We start from the raw sequence: 16,027 nt of genomic DNA, 5'->3' as shown, positions 1-16,027 counted from the left end.
TCTCTGGGTTCAGTCCATCTTCTATCCATTGGTGATACTTACAGATCTCTATGACACTATTCCCCTGCTAGCAAGGGACACATATGATTAGCAAAGCTGTAACTTGGAAGCAATGGATAATACATTAAATAGGAGCTTTATAGAAAATCGGATGTAATATGTCTAAAAACTGATCTCTCATAAGCAAGCCAGAAGCGACGGTGGTGTAAAAAATCCTCCCTGACGCGACAAGAGGAAGTAACCTTGAGACAAACCAGTCTGGACTCATTCCTCTTCTCTAACCGTATGTTATAAAGTCAAGAAGTGTTTGTGTTTTAAAAGGAGCTGTGAGTATGAGTGTGAACGTTATTAGTCTCTTCTGTCTAAAGTTTTATCTTGTATCTCCTGTAACTGAAGTTAGCAACTTTCAAAGGATAAAACTGAGTGTATCGATTGAGTGTAAACTCTGCTTAGAGCTGTGAATCTTTCAGTTTCACCAGAAGTTAGATGACAGGAAGATCAGGAGAATAAAAGTATCTTCACACCGAGCTTGTTTGAGCAATCAAAGTGATCGAACGTGTGTAAAAAGCCCCCCCCCCAGAAAAAAAAAACATACGGAGAGTAATTAATTTCTCAAAGGAACAGTAACCAGTTAAAGTCATAAGCTGTAATATGACCAAAAGTGACCTCTGTCAGTCCATAATTACAATATCATTCAAAAACAGACATTTTATTGTCTCCTGTGATAAAGAAAGTTACTTCCTGCTGATGTTACCTGTGGAATGTTCCAAATATCTCTAGTGGTGAGTTCAAATAAGCAGGATTATTAATTATTATTATGACTATTATTATTATTAGTAGTAGTAGGAACGTAGATTGACTGGTAAATCGAGAGCTTCACCTTTCTGCTAAGCTCCTTCACCACAACAGACTGCAGTACATAGCATTACTGCTGCCACTGCACCGATCCTTCCCTAACTCGTAAACATCACTTGAGGGAGGAACACGCCAAGCCACCTTTTTCCGGTCAAAAACCATGGCCTTGGATTTGGAGGTGCTAATTCTCATCACAGCCGCTTCGCACTTGGCTGCAAACCACCCCAGTGCATGCTGTAGGTCCTGGCTTGAAGGAGCCAACAGGACAATATCATCTGCAAAAAGCAGAGATGAAATCCTGTGGTACCCAAACCGGACTCCCTCCAGCCCTTGGCTGCACCTAGAAATTCTGTCCATAAAAGTAATGAACAGAACCAGTGACAAAGGACAGTCCTGCCAGAGTCCAACATGCACTGGGAACAGGTCTGGTTTACAGCCAGCAGAACAGCCCTTAACAGAGGGCCATGGACCCTATACTCCCAGAGCACCTCCCACAGAATGCCATGAGGGACTTGCCTTCTCCAAGGACACAAAACACATGTGGCCTGGTTGGGCAAACTACAAACCCTCAAGCACCCTGTGGAGGGTATAGAGCTGGTCCAGTGTTCAACTACTAGGATGAAAACCGCATTGTTCCTCCTGAATCTTAGGTTCAACTAACGGTTGGACTCTCCTCTCCAGTATCCTGGAATAGACTTTCCCTGGGAGGCTGAGGAGTGTGATCCCCCTATAGTTGGAATACACCCTCTGGACCTCCTTTCTTAAAAAGATGGACCACCACCTCAGACGCCCAGTCCAGAGGCACTGTCCCTGACCGCCACGCTATGTTGCAGAAATGTGTCATCCAAGACAGCCCCACAACATCCAGAGACTTTAGGTACTCAGGGCAAATCTCATTCACCCCTGATGCCTTGCCACTGAGGAACTGCTGAACTACCTCAGTTCAGCTTGGGTGATGGATGAATCTACCTCTGAGTCCTCAGCCTCTGCTTCCTATACAGTCTGCCAGAATTTCCTCGAGGTTGGCCGATAGTCCTTCTCCATGGCCTCAACGAACTCCTCCCAGACCCAAGTTTTTGCTTCCTCAACCACCCAGGCTGCAGCTCGCTTGGCCTGTCGGTATGCATCAGTTGCCTCTGGGGTCCCACAAGCCAAGAAGGCTCGATGGGACTCCTTCTTCAGCTTGACTGCATTTCTTACTTCCAGTGTCCACCACTGGGTTCGGGGATTTCCGCCACGACAGGCACCAGAGCTCCAGATGGCTGTGTCAACAATGGAGGAGGAGAACATGGTCCACTCAGACTCCAGAGGTGGAAGTTGAAGACCCCCCTAACAGAGGGTTCAGCAAGATGTTCCCAACAGACCCCCACAATACGTTTGGGTCTGCCAAGTCTGTCCGGTGTCCTTCTCCGTAAGCGGATCCAACTCACCACCAGGTGGTGATCCATTGACAGCTCAGCCCCTCTCTTCACCTGAGTGTCCAAGACATGCGGCCAAAGGTCAAATGACACAACCTCTGGCCTAGGGTGTCCTGGTACCACATGTACTGATGGGCACCCTTATGCTTGAACATGGTGTTTCTTATGGACAAACTGTGACTAGCACAGAAGTCCAACAACAGAACACCACTCGAGTTCAGATCGGGGGGCTGTTTCTCAGAATCAGGTATCCAGGTATCACTTTCGCTGCCCACATGGGTGTTGAAGTCCCCCAATACAACTATGAAGTCCCCAGTCGGAGCACCTTCCAGCACCCCTTGCAAGGTCTCCAAGAAGGTCGGGTACTCCACACTGCTGTTCGGTCCATAAGCCGAAACAACAGTGAGACACCTATCCCTGACCCGAAGGCGCAGGGAAACAACCCTCTCATTTACAGGGGAAAACTCCAACACATGGTGGCTGAGCTGGGGGGCTATAAGCAAGCCCACCCCAGCCCTCTGCCTCTCACCAAGGGGCACTCCAGAGTAGTAGAGAGTCCAACCACTCTCAAGCAGTTGGGTTCCAGAGCCCAGGCTGTGCGTGGAGGGGAATCTCTAGCCAGTACCACTCAACCTTGCATCACCGGCTCATGCTTCTTCCCTCAGTGAGGTGACATTCGATGTCCCAAGAGCCAGTTTATTTGTTTATTTGGTTTGGGTCGTCAAGGCCCCCTCCCATGACTGCTACCCTAACCACATTGCACCAACCCCTTATGCTCCTTCCTGCGGGTGGTGGGCCTATGGGAATGCTGGCCTACATCACTCCTTCGGGCTATGCCCGGCTGGGTCCCATAGGCAAAGGGTTCGCCTCACCAGGGTTCGCCTCTGTGCCCCAACCCCAATTTCTAAATTCTCAATGACTATTTCAAGGTGAGTTCATTATTTATTAATAATGTATTAATAATGCTTCAGTGTAGATTTTTAGATTTAAATGTAAAAATTTGCACAAACAAAGCAGAGACCGACTATATCAGCAGAAACCTGGAGATCATAAGGAGTTGTTGTATGAACATGAAGGGGTCTGAGGCCATGTAAGTACTAAAGAGCGGCAAGAAAAGAAACTGGTTCCTTTACAGTGTCAACACCAAAAGCATTGAAATCATTTGAAATCAGCAGCTGGTTCCCTTTAACCAAACTGACTTAGGTTGATTTAAAGTGCATGATGTGAAGCCTAAGCACCAGGGAATTAGTTTATCTATAGATTAGCTATATTTAGTGTCAAGTCAAGTCAAGAGGATTATATTGTCATTTCGAGCACATATACTCTAGCTGATGCAGTACAGTGAAATGAAACAACATTCCTCCAGGAGCCTGGTGCTACATACAACACAGAACTAGGGTTAAAAAGTAAAAAGAAAAAATTGACCTATTGACAAAGTGCAAGACAACTGGCAGGGCAAGACCAGAGCCAGCATTAAAACACACACACACACACACACACACACAAAATCAGTTTGTAGCAGCATCTACAGATGTAGAAAGAATTTGATGGACATAAAAGTCCACCAAAAGACTGAGTGCAAAGATGCTTAGTTGTGTGTGTGTCTGTGTGTATCAGTCCAGTCCCTGATTGTTGAAATCATGTGCACAAATACAGCCTGAACTCTCTATAGTCTTATCTTGAGTCCTAAACAGTCATCTTCTATACTGATAATTTCATGCAAATAATTTCTCAGGCTAAGATAAAAAAATTAAAAAAAACACGAGTAAAAGCAATGGCAAAACCAGTTGTGTCCCAGAACTTGGACATATTGATGAGTAAAGAAACCATGTGTACTTCTTGAGATCATGAATTAGCACATTGAATTGCTCTTACATGATTAAATCATAGACCAATCATTCATAACATTATGACCACCTGCCTAATATTATGTTGGTCCCGCTTTTGCTGCCAAAACACTCTGACCCATCAAGGCTTGGACTCCACTAGATCCCTGAAGGTGTGCTGTGGTATCTGACACCAAGATGTTAGCAGCAGATCCTTTAATTCCTGTAAGTTGTGAGTTGGGGCCTCCATTGATCTGACTTGTTTGTTCAGCATGTCCCACAGATGCTTGATTTGATTGAGATCTATGGAATTTGGAGACTAAGTCAACACCTCAAACTCGTTGTTGTGCTCATCAAACAATTCCTGAACCATTTTTTTCTTTGTGGCATGGCGCATTCTCCTGCTGAAGGAGGCCACAGCCACCAGGGAATACCATTTCCATGGAAGGGTGTACTTAACAAAAAAGGCTTACAGTAGGTAGGTGGTATGTGTCAAAGTAACATCCACATGGATGGCGGGACCCAAGTTTTCCCAGCAGAACATTGTCTAAAGCATCACACTGCCTCTGCCGGCTTGCCTTCTTCCCAGAGTGCAATCTGGTCCCATGTGTTGGTCACGTGTCCATTGTTGGTGTTTTCAGTTGTGCACAGGGTTCAGCATGGACACCCTGACCGGTCTGCGGCTATGCAGCCCCATACACAACAAACTGTGATGCACTGTGCATTCTTTGTCAGAACCAGCATTAACTTCTTCAGCAATTTGAGCAACAGAAGTGGATCAGATGTTGGATCAGATCACACGGGCCAGCCTTCGCTCCCCACATGCATCAATGAGCCTTGGCCGCCCATGACCCTGTTGCCACTTTTGATAGATACTGACCACTGCAGACCGGGAATACCCCACAAAAGCTGCAGCTTTGAAAATGCTTTTATCCAGTCATCTAGCCATCACAATTTGGCCCTTGTCAAACTCATTCAAATCCTTACGCTTGCCCATCAACTTTGAGGACAAATTGTTCACTTGCTGCCTAATATATCCCACCCACTAACAGGTGCCATGATGAGGAGATAATCAGTCTTATTGACTTCACCTGTCAGTGCTCAAATTGTTACGGCTGATCAGTGTATATCACCACCACATAATCATGGAAAAAGATCTCACAATTCTTTAAAATCATCCAATAAAGCAAGCTTAAACTTTTGGAACTTATTCTGCTGTATGTACTATAACTATATCTATCAACGTAACAAAAAAAAAATAAGCGTCAGGTTTTCTATCCACTTACCATGTTTAGGATGATTCATGCTTTTAGAAAAACACAGAGGAAGCAAAACAAACTGTGACATTATGCAGTAGAAGGATGACAGAGAAAAAAACATGTAATGAAGTCACCAGGCATCTGGCCAATCACTGTTACACAGAACACGGCCATGTAACTCATCTAGATCTTGGATATAATGAGCCAGATTCGGAGTAGGGTTATTGAAATAATGTTTGATATTTAAAACTTTAAAAGTTTGACAAAGAAAACTTAGAAGTAGAAGGGGAAAAAATGGTCGATTGGTTTACATTTAACTGTATTCCGTAGAGAGGTGGGTGAATGTGCAAATGGAAATATCAACTTTAGGTGGTGTGAAAATTGAAAAATATAAGAGGGCAATTTCCTCTTCTGGACATTTGTAAATTAAAATGTGGATTTCTTTGTATAGTTTAGTTCTAGTCCCTTGAGGCATGAGGAAGGAACATAAAACGAGATGGCTTGCTTGCCTGCACAGAATAGCAAGCTGTCCATAATTTTGTGTCTGAAAAATCCCTAGAGGCTCTCACAGAAAAAAAAAATGAGTGTAGTTTAAAAGTGGCTAATAATAATGTAATACAGCTCCCTATCTTTTCATGAAATTCATCATGACATGTATAATACTATACGTTATATTAGCGCTCAAGTACAGGCTGACAGTTGACCGTGAATTGAATATGAAGAATAAATATCATAGGCAACGTTATCTAGCTAAGTGTCACATAACTGCCATGCTGAAATCCTATTTATTGGAATCGTAATATAAAAATATAGCATATTGGCCAACAGGATTCCTGTGATGGACAGAAATAAATATTCCTTCGTGAGGTGTTTTATGAGACACCAAAACTAAGTGCTTATTTATGTCATGTCTGATGCATATATTATATTTATTATATATGTGTGATTTCATTTCATTTTTATCCTTATGTTTTGGTTTTCATAATTCACATGAGGGCAGAGTAGAAGAATAAAAGTTGTTTGAGTTGTTACTAAAATCCTGCCCATTTTTATGAGATGTTTCTTAAGCAAGTTGGCCCTATTACAGTATGGATTACTATATTACAATCTCCGACAAGGTGACGAGTGGAAGGCAGTCTTCATTACTCCGTCAGGACACTACGAATATCTAGTAATGCCATATGGGCTCTCCAACGCCCCTTCTGTCTTTCAAAACTTTATGAACAAAATTTTCCGGGACATGCACAGGTTCGATATTGTCTATATTGATGACATTCTCATTTACTCCTCCAATCTTTCCGACCACATCAAACATGTTAAACGGTTACTCAATCGGCTCCGGCACTATCACCTCTATTTCAAGCTTGAGTTCCACCAACCCATCATCCAATTCCTAGGGTATCATATCTTCCGAGGGAATCCAGATGGATCACACCAAGGTGGAAACTGTAAAGAACGGGCCACAGCCCCAGACCCTTAAAGATCTTCAACGCTTCCTGGGGTTCGCAAACTTTTACCGTTGCTTCATCGCCAGTTACAGTGAGCTCACTGCTCCTCTCACCTCCCTCCTGCGCAAGAAACCCAAAGCACTCAGCTGGACACCAGACGCAGTCGAAGCCTTCCAGAAGCTGAAAGCCGCCTTCTGCTCAGCACCAACCCTCATCCATCCTGATCCAACACAGCCCTTCGTAGTGGAAGTGGATGCTTCTTCCCTAGGAGTGGGAGCAGTATTGTCCCAGAGGAGAGGTGAGCCCCCAGTACTCCACCCATGTGCCTTCTATTCTAAGAAGTTATCCCCGGCAGAGCAGAACTATGACATCGGGAAGAGAGAACTGCTAGCCATCAAATTGGCCCTCGAGGAGTGGCGGCACTGGCTGGAGGGAGCAAGTCACCCATTTGAGGTAATCACTGATCATAAAAACCTTCAGTATCTCCAAGAAGCTAAATGCTTGAACCCACGACAAGCTCGTTGGGCAATGTTTTTCACACGGTTCAACTTCAGTCACCTACCGTCCCGGACATAAAAACACAAAGGCCGATGCCCTTTCGAGAATCTACTCACCCGATCCCAAGACAGAAGAACCTGAACCCATACTCCCTCCAGACCTCTTTGTATGTCCCCTAATCTGGTCTCTGGATGAAGACATTCGTGCCGCCACAGTAGAGGAACCCGCTCCATCGGGAGGTCCAGAAGGGAAAACCTATGTTCCCACCTCCTTACATCTTTCCCTTCTGGCCTCTGTACATGCCTCTCCAGGATCTGGACACCCAGGCAGACAGCACACCCTCATCACTCATCAAGGACAGGTATTGGTGGCCTAACATGGCCCAGGACATCGCCCGCTTTGTGAAAGGATGCTGGGAGTGTCAGTGAGCCTATCCTCAGGCTATCACCCGCAGATGAATGGCCAGACTGAACGTAAGATCCAAGAGATTGGGTGTTACCTCAGGGCCTACTGTCATAACCATCAGCACGACTGGCATCAATACCTCCCTTGGGCCGAATATGCACAGAACTCTCTGGGTCAGGAATCTACCAGACTAACCCCCTTTCAGTGCGTACTTGGTTACCAACCACCTCTGTTCCCTTGGACAGGAGAACCATCTGAGGTACCAGCCGTGGATCACTGGTTCAGAGAGAGTGAGAGGGTATGGGGGTCAGCGCACGTCCATCTTCAACGTGCTGTACGCCGGCAGAAGAGCCAGGCAGATGCCCGCCGAAGAGAAACAGACGACCGAGTTTGGCTCTACACTCAGGACATCTGCCTCAGACTCTCCTGCAAGAAACTTAGCCCCCATTACATAGGTCCATTCACCATCCTAAAGCAAATCAATGAAGTGACCTATGAACTCCAACTTCCCAGCCAATACTGCATTTTACCGACCTTTCATGTCTCTCTTCTCAAACCGTAGATTAATCCTGTTCTACCTCCCTCCACAGAACCAGAGGTACCTCCTCCGCCCGAGGTCGACAATGACGACACCGTCTATCAGGTCCGGGAAGTCATAAACTCCAGGCAATGAGGTGGCCGTCTTCAATATCTGGTCGACTGGGAAGGGTACGGTCCTGAGGAGAGATTTTGGGTGGATCATGACGACATCCTCGACCCCTCGCTGCTCGAGGAGTTCCATCAGCCCCCCCCCAGACCGTCCCGCTCCCAGAGGCCGCGGTTGTTGTCGTTCCCGGATGTCTGGAGACACCCGTGGGGGAGGGGGTACTGTCACGGATGCACCAACCTCAGCCACACAACCACGCCCCCAATCACCTGAGTTCTAGTGCTGACACCTGCACCCAATTACCTGGAACTATTTAGCACCCTCACTTGTCAGAGTCAGTGGCGAGTATTATGGTTGTTAGAGACTGCTCTTCATGCCACAGCCAGACTTTGGATTATTTGCGTGTGATTCTTCCATGTTCTTTCTCGCGAGGGATTTGTTTTGCCTTCTGTCCCCGTGTTTTCAGTTAAGCCTGCATTGACTCTATTTTGTATAAGTGCTCCTTTTTTCCCAGTTCCAGTTTCCCTGAGTTCCAGCCTTTTGTTTCATTTATATTTTTATTTAAAGGAACTGTATTTCACTTACCCGCTTCCTCTCGGTCCTTATCCTCTGTGCATCGTTACATCTGCTGTGGTGAGCCTGAAACAGGGAGGACCTGAAAGAACGACAACAACATAAACACATCAATCACACTCCAAGTTTTTTTAAGAACTGTGGTCAGTTATTTGTACACAATTTGCTCAGTGCATTTATTCAAAGTATGCTGATCAAAGACTTCGCTTAATGTTCACTATGATTTCAAAAACAGTCACTAGAGTCTCTAGAGATTATACAGAATGGTGCACAAAACAAAAAACATCCCCACAGGATCAAAGGTCTCAGAGACTGCTCAGAGATCATAGCAATGCTACAGCTACTCTTACTCAATATGCACTCTTTACAAACATGCCGGGAAGAAAAGCATCTCAAAAGGCACCAAAAATGTTGGTCTATCAGGAAAACGACCAGACCAGGTTTCACTTCTGTGAGTCAAAAACAGGAATCTGCTGGGCTGAAACTCACCTAAACTGGATTACTGGTTGCCTATGAATGTAGATTTCTGTTGTAACATGCATTTCTTCACCCAGAGATGGCAGGGATTTCCAGCTGCTTTCCTTTGGTCATATTTAAAGGGGCGTTTTCCCGGCGCCCTTATCCAGAGAGACTTACATGCATCTCAATTATACAACTGATCACTTGAGGATATGAACACACAGCCTTCCAAGCAGTAGTAAAACATCCTAAGCACTGAGATACCACACACCTTCATGGGTATGAGCTATCTATCCCCCTGTGAGTTCCAGAAAGAAAAAAAAAACAGGCTTGTCAGGAGACAAATGGATCCACATTAGCTCTGGTTTTCAAACTTTGTAAACGCCTGACTCACACACTCGCATGAACAGTCTGCCAATAAATAAATAAATAAACAAATGCATTTCCAAATACACTGCAACTCGCACATATCTCTTCCACCGACGTTAACGTTTGTCCCGAAACAAAAACCCCCCTGAGATCTTCAGCTTTTCTACCGAGAACTCATCCCACCATCCATCATTATAAAGTTCATTATCAAGATGTTTTCCTTTGGCATCATTAATCTTGAGTAATCTGGGGAGATTGATGTGCCCTCTCCTAGATGACACCGCTGCCTGATTTGTTTCATTAATCTCGATTTTTGCTGGTGTCATCCCATGCCCTTTGCCTCTCAAACAGCATAAGTAGAGTGCTGTCACCCATCGAAGATCACTTCTTCAAATGGCAGCTCTGTGCCAGGGAAGAGGAACTCATGTGGAGAAATAAACATGTATGTTTCCATATGTAAAGTGAATACAAGGATCATACGCAGGATCATACATGGAGTGGATACAAGGATCTTGTTTCTGCTGCATACTCCGTCTCATTTGGTCGACTGGTTCATTTTCTGGCTGCAGTTCCACCTTCACAGGGCTACATTTCACCAGCATGTTATGACTCTCATGACACCCTTATGACAATAATCTAGTGCTAATAATAAACAATTGTTAATCAAGAAGCAAACATTCATTGGAAGGAGTCTCCAGTGTTATTTATTTATTTATTTATTTATTTTTTTAAAGAGCTTCCATGCTGTCATGAGAACCAGGAATGGGTCTGCACATGTTCAAGACTTAAAATAACCTGCTTGTGCGTGTTTTAGCAGATGATGACGCCATTAGTTTCCAGGACACATGTGTAACATGACTGGCAGGTGAACATTGCTACAGATAATAGGAGTGTGACAACCACCTTAGTGTCTCTGACTTCAACAGAATACAGAAAATGACTGATTAAAGCTGCAACTTGTTTCTGTGTTGTTCCAGAGCACTAAATGTAACTATAAACGGATAAAAAGGCAATGTTTAATGTGTCAAATATAATCTTGCAGACATGCTGTTATTTGAAAATGATGTGATGACTGCAATGATATCACATCGTTGACTATTTTCCAATAACACCATGTTTTATCCCTTAAATCTACCAAATCACTGTTTTGGGGAACTGAGTGGGGAACTGAGCAGAAAACTGGAGAGCCCAGGAGTGGAACATCATATGAAACACCATGTAGACACATGGAAAGAAAGAGAGAATGATAGAGAAACCTTCACAAACTCTCTTCTTTGTGAATAATTTTCCTTCCATACTCCAAGATTTGCATTTCTAATGTTCATGTTGGTCATGACCGAGGTTCACCTTCTAATAAGGAACGATAAGGAACAAAAAGAGTGCATATTTGTGACATCTGTAGGAGATTAGATAAACAGGAACGATTTACATTTATATATATTCAAGAAAATAAAAAGGTAGATCAGAGCTTAGGTGAAAAAGCTTTGGTGCATCATTTTTCTTTATAAGATTGCAACAATTATGATGTATGATGTGTGTATATTTGTCTGTATGTGTATATAGTGTGTGTGTGTGTGTGTGTGTATAAGCACTGTTCCACAAAGCAAAGCAGTTCTGTAACATGCTGCTCTGATTGTGCTGTTAATAAAGTGCGAAGGCGTCTGTCAGGTGAATATTCGCTGTTAGATGAACACGGCTGATCTAAATTGCAAATACAAAAAGTTTACCAATTTGGAAGTGCACTCCTTTGAGAAATTAATCATGGTTTTCTCATATGACTGAGGCGTTAACTCTAATCTCATTCCCAGCCACGCTAATGTCTGAGAAACGGCAACAGTCTCGCATTAATTAAATTCGCTGCTCGCCTCACATATCTTTAAAGGAACGCCGTCCGTTTTTTCCTCCTGCCTCTTTCCTCTTTCTCTCACTCTCTCATGCTTTATGATACGCTGGCGCCCCTCTTCATCTATGTCTTTTGGCACTGTAGGAGATTCAAAAAAACCCCACAAAAAACACACACACACACACATTCAAGAATATCCATCACCGGTAATCTCTTTCAGGCATGAATTCAATTTCCCTTGCTTGGGCCGTCCCTTACTTTCTTAATAAATGTGATTCTGTGTTTGCTATTAAATCTGTACAGGCGGATGCTGAGGCTCAATTTGCATCACATTGCCGTGCCTGTGATTTCCTAAACCTCTATTAAGATAAGTGCGCAGATAAAGTCCCAGGTGAATCAACCTTCTGAGCAACGGCGTGCCAATCACAAATAGCAGCACCATTCTATAAGAATGCAGTGAGGTTGGGATTTAAATAAATAAAAAAAAAAATACAAAAATGGAAATATGAAGTGGTTACAGCGTTATATTACACCTGCATACACCCTTCATGACAACTGACATAAACTTGCCAGCAAGCTGTCATAAAGAATTATCATTTTATTTAATGCTAGGTTTATATACTACTCAAGAACATTGTGGAATATGACGTATATTCATTTAATAAATAAATAAAGAAACAAACAAACAGTTAAATCTAACTTACTTGTGCTGGAGAGAAAATACAAACCATGCCATTTAACATAAAATAAATAAATAAATAGAATTAATTACAGAATTCTGAAACTCAAATTAGATTTGAATATTTTAGATTTTTTTCCCTGCATAATTTGCAAATAAATAATTCCACAACAACAGCATAGAGATTAATGATTTACAAAATAAATAAACAAATATTTGTTGATAATTAATTTACCTAATAAATATTAATAAAGTTTTTTATTTTTAAATTTAAAGTCACTGGATTTTATTAATCTAAACTTCAAAAGTAGCCTAATTCTCAAGAAAGAAAAAAAAAAAAGAATAAAAAAGAGGACTTGGCAACCCGGGTAAACACAAGCTGACTGTCAACCTGAACGCATTTCGGCCTTGATTGTGTTGTGTAAGAAATGTTTCAGAAAGTCACTTATTTTTTAATTTCTGGATCTTATTTTACTTTTGTGGAACAAGTCATGCTCCAAAAATAAATAAACCTTCACTGTGATTTATATACTGTATTTCTTTGCTTTTTATATATCTTGTAGTTTTCTTAACATGCCCTAGTAACTTTTGGTCAGTTATCACATTACCCTGTGTATACTGACTATTTGTAAGATATACAGTGTGCATTTTACAACCTGTCTTTGTGTTACTGTCTCTATTGCTGCTGGATCTATCTGTAGAGAGTATAAACCATCAGAATTATTTATATTCATTTAAAAAAAAAAAAGTACAGAAAGTCTCGTATTCAGACACTCCTGAGGTCAGAGCTGAACATGGGACTATTTTGGGGATTTCATACACGAGGCAACTGATCCATTTCTAAAGAGTGCAGTTTTTATACCAATTGTCTTGAAAGGCTTGTGTAGCTCTATGAAGCTTAAAGTAATTAGTGAAAATGGTTCTACTACCACTACTGGGTATGAAGCTCTTACATGTAGTGATTGAGTGGGTTTTTTTCTCATGACCAACAAAAAATCTAAATAAACTCATGACACTTAAGAACAAATGGAAATTTACAGCTAACGAAGATGCTTTACGTCACGCACACGATTCCACGACTTCCTTTGACACCCGAGCCGCCAGGATGAATGTAAATCAGGACAAGTGCTAAGCCATCAACAGCACACAAGAAGGCAGATTTCACTTCTCATGGTATTTCTTTTTCATTCATTCCTGAGGGACTGTTTTGCAGTTATTGCGGTTAAACTCGTTTACGTCTACTGCGTTCACGTACCTGTCATTACATCGCTACAGCCCTTTTTACACACCGTAGTCGATATAAATCTAAAAATTCAAAGGTGCTTCAATTGACGTCTTGTTAAGAACGATAAGATTGTGTGTGTATGATATCTACTCAGAAAATAAAAGGATTTGCTTTATCATGGCATGTATTACTATGAAATAGAGCATCAATAGGAGGCTTTAAGTGTGTGTTTAAGCTGCAGGGTGTACAAATGATCCCACTGTATTAGTATTGATTGCTAAACTGACATACTGCTGTGCTGTGCTGTTCATCTCTGCTTAAGAGGGAGTGCAAGTGCTATTGAGCTTAGCCAGGCCTGTCTAACACACACACACACACACACACACTTTGCACATCCACAAACATTATGACAATTACAGATGGGAATAAGATACAAAATATATATAAATCTGGCTCCACCCGTGACTTCTTATCGGTCGGTTTATTATTGTGTCCAACTGTCCTGTATTCGGTCACTGATTAATCATTGTATATTAGTGTTCTAGAGTGTTCTCTTCTCATGCCTGCTTTCTCTGACTATGGATGGCGACCATCAGCTTACACATGCCACCATCACACTCTTATAAGCAGCGAATAATTCTTTCTATATAATAATATCTAATAATTCTAAAATGAAAGTTCAAGAGAACATAGTTTTAACAAGACTACAGATGTGTTTTATAATTCTGATGAAACAGTACCTACTTTTTAGCCTTTGCAGCACACTGACTTGATTAATAGGAAATAAAACACTTCAGTTAAAAGAAAAAATGAATAAATAACTCCAGTGATGTGATGCAACCTGATGTGAAGCAAAGCACACAAAGTGCTGATGACTCTCCTAAGCAGGAAAACATACTGACTTTTCTTTTTTTCCTTCAAAAAGCTGACACTGGAGACTCCTTCCTTATATAAATATATAATAACTATAATAACTTCCTTATATGGCACTGAAGACTCCTTCCTTATATAAAGTTATATAATTATTCTAAAATGAAAGTTCAAGAGAACGTGGTCATTAAAAGACTACAGATATTATTTTTATAATTCTAATTAAACAGTACCTGCTTTTTAGCCTTCACAGCACACTGACTTGATTAATGAGAAATAAAACACTTCAGTTGAAGGGAAAAAGTGATGTGATGCAACCTGATGTAAAGCAAAGCCCACAAAGTGCTGATGACTCTCCCATGCTGACCTTTTTTTAAAGAGCTGACACTGGACACTCCTTCCATAAACACATATTATAAGATTTATTTATTATAATTTTTACACTGTCCATGTTGGATTGTCTGAAGCAGTGGAGTGGGAATCATAACTACAAGGAGAACATCCATCAGAAGTTATAATCAGGGCCGTAACAAAATAACTGAAAATTAAATGAAAAGAAATTGAAAATTAATAGTTAGATAATAATAAATATTATTTAAACATCAACTGCAATAAAACAGTTGACTTATTGGTTAAAAATGACTTCGTAGGTCTATAGATAGTGGTGTTTTTTTCCCCTAGGGTGTCTACATTGGACTAAATAAATTGTTCCCGAAGTGCGAAACCAATTAGACGTACAGCTCTGAATAGAAGAAAATATTGAGATTCATAGAGGCAGAATGCCATCATAAATAATCTTATAGACAATCTTTCTAAGGTAGTATTATATTCCAGTGTGCTAATTATTGTGACATATTAACAGCTCAAGTTCTCCGAAAAATTGGATTAATGGGATTAAAGGATTCTATCTAAACACCTCATATTAATCATATTAATCATGTTTCCCTCGGCTTAGATTTTCCATTAGGATTAAAAGCCCCGCATGCGGAGGGAAAAGAATGAAGCTTGAACGATATATTCGTTATTCAGTAATCTACAAAAATGTATTAGAGATATGTTTACCAACTGAAGACAGGACTATTGCATACAAATGTTGATAATAATTAATACTGACTATAGAATCAATTGGTAAAAATCTGTAATACAAAGATGTGCTTTTCAGATTCTGGTTTTGTTTTCTCTTGTCAAGTAACAAGTTAAAAAAAAAAAAAGTCAACAAACATCAAGCTAAAGACGTTACAAATAAGACAGTTGGGATTGTAGTGGATATGTCACTGAGTGATTTATCACAGACCCAGCTCCAGACTATTATGCACCGTGTTGACAGTCGATGTTGAAAATACTGATAAAATGTGTATGTCTAAAAGAATCTGCATAGAAATTGACTGAATGTGATTTCTGTTAATGCATGGATTCTGACACTTTTCTGTCATTGTTAACTTTTTCAGCAGTTTGTGCTATAATAGATCTTCTGTGGGATCGGATCAGACAGGGTAGAGATGGGGTAGAGACGGGGTAGCCTTCGCTTTTTACCATGACCCAGTTGTCCTTCCTTGGGGCACTTTTAGTCAGTCCTAATCACTGCATACCATGAAGATTCCTACTGTTTTGGAGAGGCTCCGATGCTCCTAGTAGTCTAGTCACCATTAGTTAG

This window comes from Hemibagrus wyckioides, linkage group LG21 (genome assembly GCF_019097595.1).
Source record: "Hemibagrus wyckioides isolate EC202008001 linkage group LG21, SWU_Hwy_1.0, whole genome shotgun sequence".
NCBI lineage: Eukaryota > Metazoa > Chordata > Actinopteri > Siluriformes > Bagridae > Hemibagrus > Hemibagrus wyckioides.
Note: the sequence above shows the minus strand (reverse complement) of the source record.